The sequence below is a fragment of the Neopelma chrysocephalum genome, unplaced genomic scaffold, assembly GCF_003984885.1.
Source record: "Neopelma chrysocephalum unplaced genomic scaffold, ASM398488v2 Primary Assembly neopelma1_66, whole genome shotgun sequence".
In the NCBI taxonomy this organism is placed as follows: domain Eukaryota; kingdom Metazoa; phylum Chordata; class Aves; order Passeriformes; family Pipridae; genus Neopelma; species Neopelma chrysocephalum.
The window spans coordinates 6,622,671-6,633,421 of NW_020897725.1; positions in this window are offsets into that span (position 1 = coordinate 6,622,671).

Below are 10,751 nucleotides of genomic sequence, written 5' to 3' on the forward strand. Positions count from 1 at the left end.
AGAACAATTTGTTTTGGAAGGGATGTTTAAAGGTTATCTAGTCCAACCCCCTTTTCAACTAGATGAAGTTGCCCAGAGCCCCATCCAGCCTGACCCTCCATGTTTCCAGGGCTGGTAGTATCCACCATGTCTCTGGGCAACCTGTTCCAGTGTTTCAACACCCTCATTGTAAAAAAACTTCTTCTTTATGCAGGCCCTGCTACAGCGTTTGTCTCCGTCTTTCTTACAGACCCACTTCAAGTATTGAAAGGCTGCAATAAGGTCTCCCTGGAGCCTTCTCCAGGCTGAACAACCCCAGCTCTATCAGCCTGACTTCAAGGCCCTCCTCTGGACCCACTTTACCAGGTCGATGTCCTTCCTGTGCTGGGGCCACCCCCAGAGCTGGATGCAGTATTCCAGGTGGAGTCTCACTAGAGCAGAGCAGAGGGGGACAATCCCTTGACCTTCTGGCCACAGTATTTTTGATGTGGCCCAGGACACATTTGGCTTTCTGGGCTGTGAGTCAACATTGCTGGGTCATGTCCAGACTCATCCACCAGCACCTCCAAGTTCTTGTCAGGGCTGCTCCCGATCCATTTGTTCCCCAGCCGGTATTGATACTGGGAGTTTCCTCAACCCACATCCAGGACTTTGCATTTGGCCTTGTTGAACCTCATGAGGTTTTCATGGACCCACTTCTCAAAGTTGTCCAGGTCCCTCTGGATGGCATCCTGTCCCTCAGGTGTGTCAACTGCACCACTCAGCTTGGTGTCATCTGCAAACTTGCTAAGGGTACTCTCAATCCCAGTCTCTGTGTCATTGATAAAGATATCAAACAGTACTGGTATCAATATGGATCCCTGAGGGACACCACTTGTCACTGATATCCATCCGGACATCGAGCCACTGACCACTACCCCCTTGCTGTGACCATCAAACTAATTCCTTATCTACCAAATCTACCAATATCTCTTCAATTTAGAGAGAAGGCAGTTGTGGGAGACTATGGCAGGGGCCTCTACAGAAGTCCAGACAGATGACATCCATAGCCCTGCCCTTGTCCACTGATGTAGTCCCTCCATCATAGAAGGCCACCAGGTTGGTCAGGCAGGACTTGCCCTTGGTGAAGCTGTGCTGGCTGTCCTGAGTCACTTCCCCGTTCTCCATGTGCCTTAGCAGGGCTTCTAGGAGGATCTGTTCCATGTTCTTCCCAGGCATGGAGGTGAGGCCGACAGGTCGGCAGTTCCCAGAGTCCTCCTTTCTACCCCTTTTAAAGATGGGAGCAATTTTTCCCTCTTTCCAGTCACCTGGGAGGGACTTCAGCTCACTGCCATGACTTTTCAAATATCTTGGAGAGTGCTTTGGCAACTACATCAGCCAGTTTCCTCAGGACTCTGGAATGCATCTTGTTGCATCCCATAGACTTATGTATGTTCAGGTTCTTCAGGTGGTCATGAACCCGATCTCCTACAGTGGGAGAGACTTTGCTCTCCCAGTCCCCATCCTGCTGTCCATAAGCTTGAGAGATGTGGAAGAGAAGTTCCCATTGAAGAATGAGGCAAAAAATTTGTTGAGTATCTCAGCCTTCTCCTCATCCCTTGTTACCAGTTTAATGGCTTTGCTGCTTTCTTTGACCTTCCTTTTCTGGTTAATATACCTGTAGAAGTCCTTCTTGTTATTCTTTGAGTCACTTGTCAGGTTCAATTCCAGCTGTGCCTTGGCCTTCCTCGCCCCGTCCCTAAACAACTGAATTTCATCCCTGTACTCTTCCCAGGTTACCTGTCCTTGTTTCCACTGCCTGTTCATTTGCTTCTTGCCATTTAGTTTGAATAGCAGGTCCCTACTGAGCCATGCCAGTCTCTTGCCTTCCTTGCCCTATTTCTTACTCCTAGGGATCAAGAGCCCTTGCACTCTATGGCAAGCAACCTTAAAGATCTGCCAGCTCTGTTCTGCTGCCTTGTCCCTGAGGGCAGTTTCCCAGGGAGTCCTATTGTTCCTAAAATTCAGAGTCCTGACTTTACTGTCATCCATAGTCCAGGCTGCCTCCAATCTCGATGTCCTTGATTAGCTCACTTTGTTGGTGACCATCAGGTCCAGTATCACATCCACTCTGGTGGAGCTGTCTGTTACCTGGCTCAAGAAGTTATCCTCCATGCTTTCCAGGAGTCTTCTGGATTGGCTACAGCTTGCTGTGCTCGTTTCCCAGCAGAAGTCAGGGTGGTTGAAGTCCCCCAGCAGGGCAAGAGCCCGCAAGCATGATTCCTCCTGCAGCTGGAGCAAGAAGGCTTCAATAGGCCCTCCTTGGCCAGGCAGGCTGTGGTGACACCAATCATAATGTCAGCAAGCCTGGTGCCATGGAGGCCAACCCACTGTCAAAGAAACCAAAGTTCTGGCAGTGACACCAGCCACAGAGCCATGTGTGAGACTGGGTCCATCTGTTTCTTCCAGTGTTGTTGCCTCCAACCGGAAGGATAGAGGAAAAAGTTACCTGTGCTCTATATTCCCTTACTAACCATCCCAAGGTGCTGAAGTCTCCTTGGATCATCCCTGGACTGTGATGTTGCGGTTCCATCACCACTCACATGGAGGACCAGTAATGGGTAATAATTCAAGAGCTGTACCAGGCTAGAAAGTTTTCTGGAGATGTCCTTAACCTGGGCCCTAGGGAGGCATCAAACTTCCCTAAGAGGAACATTTATCCAGCATATTTGATCCTTTGTTCCCCTTAGAAGCAAATCACCTACAACCACAACCTATCTTTTCTTCCTCATGGAGGTGGTTGTGATGTGTGGGGTTAAGGCCTTTCCAACTCTGGCAACACCTCATCCATTGACTGGCCTTCCACATCCAGAGCCTCATATCTATTGTACAGAGGCACCTGCGAGGGTGAGGTGGGCAAGGAGGGGTTTTACCTGCTGCCCAAGCAAGGACTTACTTCTATTTATGCCTTTCTTTGGAGCTACTACTTTCTGCCTCCTGTCGGGAGGATACAGGAGACTCTGGATCACAAGTGTTTTCTGGTTGCTGCTCCTTTCTCAGGGAGGTCAGAGCATGGTTCCACCACTCCATCTCTTTCTCAGACTCCTTGATGCTCCTTAACCATTCTGCTTCCTCCCTTTTGCTCTGCTACCAGGCTCAGCAGATCATCCACCCGGTCACATTTCACACAGCTGTTGTCTCTGCTGCTGTCCAATACTGGTGATGATGGTGGAACCCAACTGTGAGTGTCCTGGAGTCACCATGACTGGTCCTCTCCAAGCTACCACTCAGTTCGCAGCGTTAGTCAAAAAGGTAAACAAGATGTTAGAAATTGTTAGTGATGGGTTAAAGCAAAAAAAACCCAACAACTCTACATGGAATGAGCCTTTGCACTGACTGGTGTATGGCAGTGCAGGAGCTGCAATGCTTCAGGCAGAGTCGAGAAGCTGTGGAGTGAAGTGTTTGGCCTTTGCAAGTATCATTTTCAGAAGGTAGAGATAGTGAAGGGATGTGAAAGAAGGGGCCTCTAGTATCACATCCATGTTTTAGCTCTGGTCCTCAAGCACGGATTACCGAGCCAGCCAATGACAAACAGCAGAAACATAGGTCAAACACTGAAATACTTGTTAATGTTAAGGAAATGGGCACATGCATAGTCAGTAGTTCTGGAGATACACTTAGTGGGGTGTGTTGCATATTCAGATATGATTTTAAATGGTTCCACCCATGATATTACAGTGGCTGATTTATTATTTCATAGGAACATTTGGGTTTTCTTTGGCTCAACACTTTGTTTACCTGTGGGCCACTCTTAAGCAACTACAGTTTTTACACATTTCTTTGATGCAGCTAGTTTCCTTCAGACACAGATTCACATTTTTCATTCAGGCAATGGCATCTTAACACTGTCTTCCCAGGTGTGGTTTTTGATAGTCCTGATATAGGAGCTGATACATATATGGTCCTGAAAATTTATCTTGCCTAATAAAAGTATACAGAATTTAACGTGCGAATATCGACTTCCAACTGGTGTCTGTACAGTCATGGCAGCACCAGGGGGTTTGATTTTATGTGGGCTTCTAGGCTATGAGACTGGATTTTTAAGGGCAGGACAAGAAGGGGAAGTTTGCAGATGGATAAGGGTCCATGGTCCCAGCTGTGGCTTGTTGGCATGAAGGCTTCATCTACACTGTCTGTCCTCCGTCACTGGTGTCACTCTGCCTGTAATGCCTGTAATTAGCACAGGCTACTTTGTCCTCTCCCAGGCACCTCCAAGTGCGATCTGGGGGAAGGGGTGATGCCTTAAGCCCATAATGGTTTTCTTATTTTTCTACCTTATAAGTTTTATAGGTAATAGAAGTAGATTTTAGAAACAATCCCTTTCTCCCTCCTCCCCTAGCACCCCTTAGTTTATACATTCCTTAACCCTCTTACCCCATTCCATACCCCCCATATCAGCCCTATTCCCGTATCCAGTAGAAAATGTTTAGTCTCTTAGTCAAGGCAAGCCTGTCTTGTTTGGGGAACGCTTGTATCTTGGCCTAAACCGCAGGACAGAGTCAAAGAACTGGGTGACTCTGCTCTCTGTACCCTGAAGATGATGAAGGATGATGAAGAGGGGGTCCCAAAAAGCCCCTGGACCCAATTCCAGGAGGTGGGCCAGGGGGTGGACCAGAGCAAAAGTCAGAGGATGGACACACTTGGGATTGGCCAGATATTGTTATAAATGTAACATCTCAGGCACAGCCCGGCGCGCGCATCGTTTACCATCTATTGCCTTGGCACAATTAAATCCTTTCCCTATCTCACCCCAGCTAACGGCTCCTAGATTTTTTCTAAGCACCAGCTGAGCAGGCATCAGGGGATTAGCGTGGGGTAGGGAACATTGCCAACACTGGGTGAAACAGGCTGCCCTGGAATACTCTTTTGGGCGTGAGCCATGTTTTCCAGGTGGTTCCTATGTCATGGAATGGGTGCTGACATGTTTTATGAAGTTGTGAATACTGAGATCTTGGACAATATCGACATGGGGCTCCTGGGAAGAGTTGCTGAACACAGCAACTGGTTCATATACTTTTTATGAGGGAAGTAGGGCATAAATATATCCCTCAGCTATATTTCAACATAATACATCTCTAACATATATTTCAACCCTGCTATTAAGGCTTTAGGTTACAAACTTTTATCACATTCCTTAAGACTGGATATATTTGCTGCTACTGCATTCCTGATGCCAGGACAAGTAGTTTTATCAAGTGCTTTGCTCTTGTGACTGCTGGAGGAAACTCTTGCAGAAGAGGACACTGGTAGCAAGAAATTTGGTTACTATTTTGGGAATGTGGTGGATGTGTTTTGCCCTTGGCTAATTTTTGCTTTGCTATTCGAAATGTGGATTGAAATGCATTTTGGTGGTGAGGATCCCATTTTGTTGCACATCCTGCTGCAGACACATAAACCACTCAAGATCTGAGATGAGATAGCGCAGGAAACCTTCTGCAGAGTTCCCGCCTCCATCTTCTCTTGAGTCCTTAGTATCACCTCCAGTGGCTGGAAGTGATTCTATTAACCTTGAGCCTTACACCACTTTTTCTAAGCGAGTTTTCTCTTTCAACTTGGAACCAACAGGAAGCAAGAGAATGTTTTGCTACAGGCTGCCTCGGGATGCCCTGCAGTGCCGGGGTGAGGTTCTTTCTGCTACACCGGGGGGGTCACTTGTGCTTCCTGGTACTTTGGCTGATGCCAGAAAGCTTTTCTGACTAATGCTTGCTGCCTATATAACACTTTCCTCCAAGGTCTGCATCTCTCCTGCCATCGCCAGGCAGGAATCTGATCCAGTGCCCGAGTTTTCCACTCTGGTTGCCTTTATCTGTGCCAAAGGTGAGTGGTAAAGAGGCACTGCTGTGGCTCAGGTTTGGCCATATGGTAACTCAGTAACCACAGGTAATTACAGGGGCTGGAAACTGGATGTTGACTTACCATGGTTTCCCTTGTACACAGAGGGCATTTGCTGGTTGCTGTAGAAAACACACGGAGCTGCTCTGTCTCTCAGTAACGCATTTGGTGTTTGCATTTTTCATCTTGTCCAGAGCTAGTTTCTCCTGCAAATGACATCTGGAAACAGATAGTGCATAAAATGTTATTTGCAAGCCCAGATTGGGGCATTGGGGCCATTAAATCAGAGTTCTCTTGTTTTCATGTGTCTGATCACATCAGCATCACCCAGCATCATTCCACTCCAGATAGTTCCTACTCAGTACCTGTCAGCTACTGTATTTGTCATGTACAATCTTTATAATCAGATAAATTAAAGCCTGTAACAGGGAGGCATTTCTCCTCTCAAACTTCTGCATCACAGCCCAATGCTGCTAAGAAGACTCTTTTGGTGCCCTGGAACAATACTCTGGGGACCTGCACAGTTTAAAAATATCCTTATAATGTGCTTTTAAGGACTGACATACCTGTCGAAAGGACTATCTTGGTTATTTATTATCTTGATATTTGGTCAAGTAAATCAAGGTTTTTATTTGCTAAAGGAAAAATAGAGAAAATGACACAGCATTCTAAGGTTTAAAAGGCATGAGCATGCAGAAATTATATTGCATCTGCATTAGCCTAGTGTGTAACATCAGCTTTCAAAACCTTGTGTGATTCGGACAGTGAGACGCTTGAGGCATCACAATCCCTAATCCTATGCAGACATTGCAGCACTGAGGACCTTTGGGGCATGTTGATTTTTATATCTGGAAGAGTGTTGACGGAGATTTTGGATTAAAATTAACTCTACCTGAGCCAAAGCCAGCACAGTGGAGACACAAGTTTTCCCAAGATTCTTCCTCCCCCGAGGATGGCCTTTCAAATTCACAGTATACGTGCAGGCTAAATAAAAGCAAGCATCCCCTGGGCAAATCTGGGTATGAGCCTATCAAACTTACCTCAAGCCAGCTGAGAGCCTTTCTGGACCTGGTTAACCAGTTAAGCTTGAGACATTAATCATGGGTGTAACCACCTGATTTCTGCTAGAATCACAGCTCTATCCTTATTCTAAATATTTTCTTTTCTGGTTTTGTCTGAAAGCCACAAGAATTAACCACTGTAATTAAAAATGGCATAAATTGCATTTTGACTTCTGTGGCACTCTACATACTGGTTGCTTTGTGCCTGCTTGGAGTGAAAGGAATTCCCTGCACTGATGGTTTTTACCTGGATAAAGCAAGAGATATGATAATTTCCAGGGAGAAAAGCCAGTTAACTCTGGCATTGTGTATACATCTCAAAGCAGATTAGTTCTGCCACATCTTCATAAATCATTATAAGACTATTTTTTTTTAAGAGGAATACTGTGATGATCTAGAGCACAGGAAAGATCCCTCCTGATGTTTACAGCCTACTTCAGTTACAGAAACTAATTGGAATTATTTTTCCAGAGTTTTTTCTGGTCTGCCTGTGAATCCTTGTTTTCCTTAATAATATCGTTATTGATTTTTCTGCTTGCTGAGCCCCAGCAGTAATGTACACTGCCAGTAAATGCCCATTGTGAGGGCCCAGCATAACTCTTAAACAGGACCTAAAATTTGAAGCTTCATAAATAATTGCATTAATAACAAAAGTCCTCATGCATTAAGAGTTTTCTGTGTGTTTTAACTTAACCAACTTTAGGAAACTGTACTACTGTGGTGGGGACAGGACAGTTGCATTTCTTTTGGGAAAGTTTGGAGCTTTCTAAAGGGAAAGAAAAATGAAATTGGAATAGAGAAAAAATAGTGTGACACCAGTTTGTATTCGTCCACTGCTGCCCTTCTCTTTCCTACCTGTTAAAGTAGAAGTACATGTTGCTTGCGTGGGTTAAAAATGTAAGACATCAGGTTGTTAATGCTGGGTGATACTAACTCGTCACCACACTCATTTCACCCTCTCTGTTATCTTTTTTTTTCCCTGCAATCTTATCATGATGTTTTCTTTCTCCTGCTGTACAGCTCCATTTGCTTATTTGGTTTCACAAGCGAATCATTAAGAGGAATCATCATTATGGGATTAACTAAAAGACTTAATGATGAAACTAAACAAATGGTGAATTTTGTTTGGAAACCAAATGATGATCAAATAGTGATTGGGCATGTATTGGGTCTGGCTGAGACAGTTCATTTTCTCCATCTCATCCCTCACAGTGCTGTGCTTTGCATTGGTAGCTAGAAAGGTCTTGATAACACACCAGCGTTTTGGCTACTGCTGGGAACGCTGGCACGGGCTGAGGCCCTGCTTCCCACGAAGTGACCAGACATTGCTTGCTGATGGGAAGTAGAAAATAATTTTGTTTTTTCTCTTTGCTCATGTTCACACAAACTTTTGCCTTTGCTTCAGTAACCTGCCTTATCTCAACCAACGAGTCATTCTCTATGTTATTTTCTCTCCCCTGTCTAGCTGAGGAGTGGAGAGATAGAGCAGCTTGATGGGCACCCAGCACCCAGCCAAGGTCAACCCACCACAGGGCAATAACTGAATTTGTGGTTTGATGATGGTTTAGATGATAATTCACATGGCAAATAAACAGGGATAGAGCCCTATTACTACACTTCTAACAATGGCTGGATAATGTTGCTACCCTACAGTATAACTTTGGGCCTGAGGTGAGATGTCGCTTACCTTGCTGTAGATACCTGATGCCAGTTAAGGGGTCTCGTCTCAAGGATTAACCTTGAGGGGTGTCCCTGCTCAAGCTGCACCAAGTCTCAAGATGCTCCAAGGGGGATTCAGGTTGGACATTAGGAGAAATTTCTTCACAGAAAGGGTGATTAAACATTGGAATGGACCACCCAGGGAGGTAGTAGAGTCACTGTCCCTGGAAGTGTTTAAGACAAGACTGGATGTGGCACTTAGAGCCATGGTCTAGCTGACATGGTGGTGTTTGGTTGAAGGTTGGACTTGATTGTTCTCAGAGGTTTTCCAGCCTAATTGATCCCATGATTCTGATCAACAGGAGATCTGTAACATGTCTCCCTTTAGGGAAGCACAATGAGCTTGGGTGGCTACTGTATGGATTTTTATAGTGTGACTGACTCACAGCTGGCCCCACTTTTGGATTACGTGCAGGAGCACAGCCGTCACTGTTTTAATCATGTCCAGTCTCAGCTCGCTGATATTCTTAAATCCTGGTAGGACATGGCCTAGGCTCCTGTGTTCCTGCAAATATGTAGCCCAGCACGTAGACATAGATACACAGGTCTGCACAGCAGGGTTTACCTCAGTCAGGGCTCTTGTCAGCAGTGCCTGAGCCACAGTGCTGTTCACCCACCCAGGGTGGGGGCACCTGTCATGCCTGGAGGGAGGTGTGGCGGCTGCTGGGAGGAAGCCTGTGATGTGTCTCAGCTGGCATGAAAGCTCTTGCATGGGCAAGGAACCAAGCATTGGGCAAGCCTCTGCATGCTGGAAAGGGAAGGGCTGTGCTTCTGACACAGTAGCTGCTGGCACAGAATGCAGAAGTGCCAGGTTGCTGTGGCACAGGTCCAGCTTTTGCAAAGGCTGATTTGGGAATAGGTGAAACAACAACACTCAGTAGCGCTGAACCTCACAGATCAGAACTCAGTCCTCCACCAGAGGAGGACCAGGTTGGGGAACATTTAAACAATGTGGGCAAACAGGAGCCTATGGGACCTGGTGGGATGCACCTCTGGATGTGGGCAGAGCTGGCAGGTGTCAGTGCGAAGCCACTCTCAATGCCCTGTGAACAGTGGTGGTGATCCCAGGGCCTGCTGTTCTCTCCAGGAACAGCAAGGAGGAGGATGAAGAAAGCTGCAGGACACCCAGGCTCACCACAGAGGGAGATGATGGAGCAAATAGACCTGGAAACCATCTCCAAACATACAAAGAACAAGAAGGGGCCTGGGAGTATTCAGCACGGATTTACTAAGGAAAAACCAGGCGCAACCAACTGGCTTAACAGCTGGCACCAGGGGATCCTGACCAGCAGCACAATGTCCACCTGAAGGCCAGTTCCTAGTGGTGCACTCCAGTGGCTGATACTGGGGCCAGTACTGCTTAATGTTGTCATTAATGACCGGGGCAATGATCCCTCAGCATGTTTGCATGTTCCATAGTGTAGAAGCCCAGAAGATAACGGGCCTAATGTCTACATATCACACCCTGACAGCGGAGCCAACCAAGGATTGTTGTGGCTGGGAAAAGGGGCCAGAGGGAGGTAATGTAGCACTTTTCTGAGACTAAGTCCTTGTTCTGGCTCCTGGAGATAAGCACAACACAATTGAGAAACTTATCTCTAGAGCGGGAAAAGACTTATCTATAAAAAAGTACCCCCACAGAGCCCGGGTGTGTGCCTGCCCCAGGACACCCCATCAGTTGGATCGGTGCTGGAGCCAGGACTGGTGATCTCTTTTTCTCTCTTTCTTTCTTTCTCTCTGCCCCTCTTTAACCCACCTCTCTCTCTCTCTCCCTCCTTTCACCCAATCCCTTTATCCAAAACCCATTGCTGTGTGCTTATACAAGAGGTCTGGGACTAACATACCAATTTCCATGCCAAGTGTGTAATTTACTAATAAAACTTTGTGAGGTTTTGTGGACCTTCTCACTTTTGTTGTTCTTTTTGACCATGAGCATCTGTGAATCTTGGGTGCTCCCTTTCCCTTAAGGGTGGGATATCACACATACCAAGATTGAAAGTTATGTGAATAAACACCTTGTCCACAACATTTGTCATGTTACAGTTGCACTAATATTTGTGCCTTTAAGTAGCCTGACAGGACTTTTCAGCTATGGATATTTAATTATTTTTCTGTCCTCTA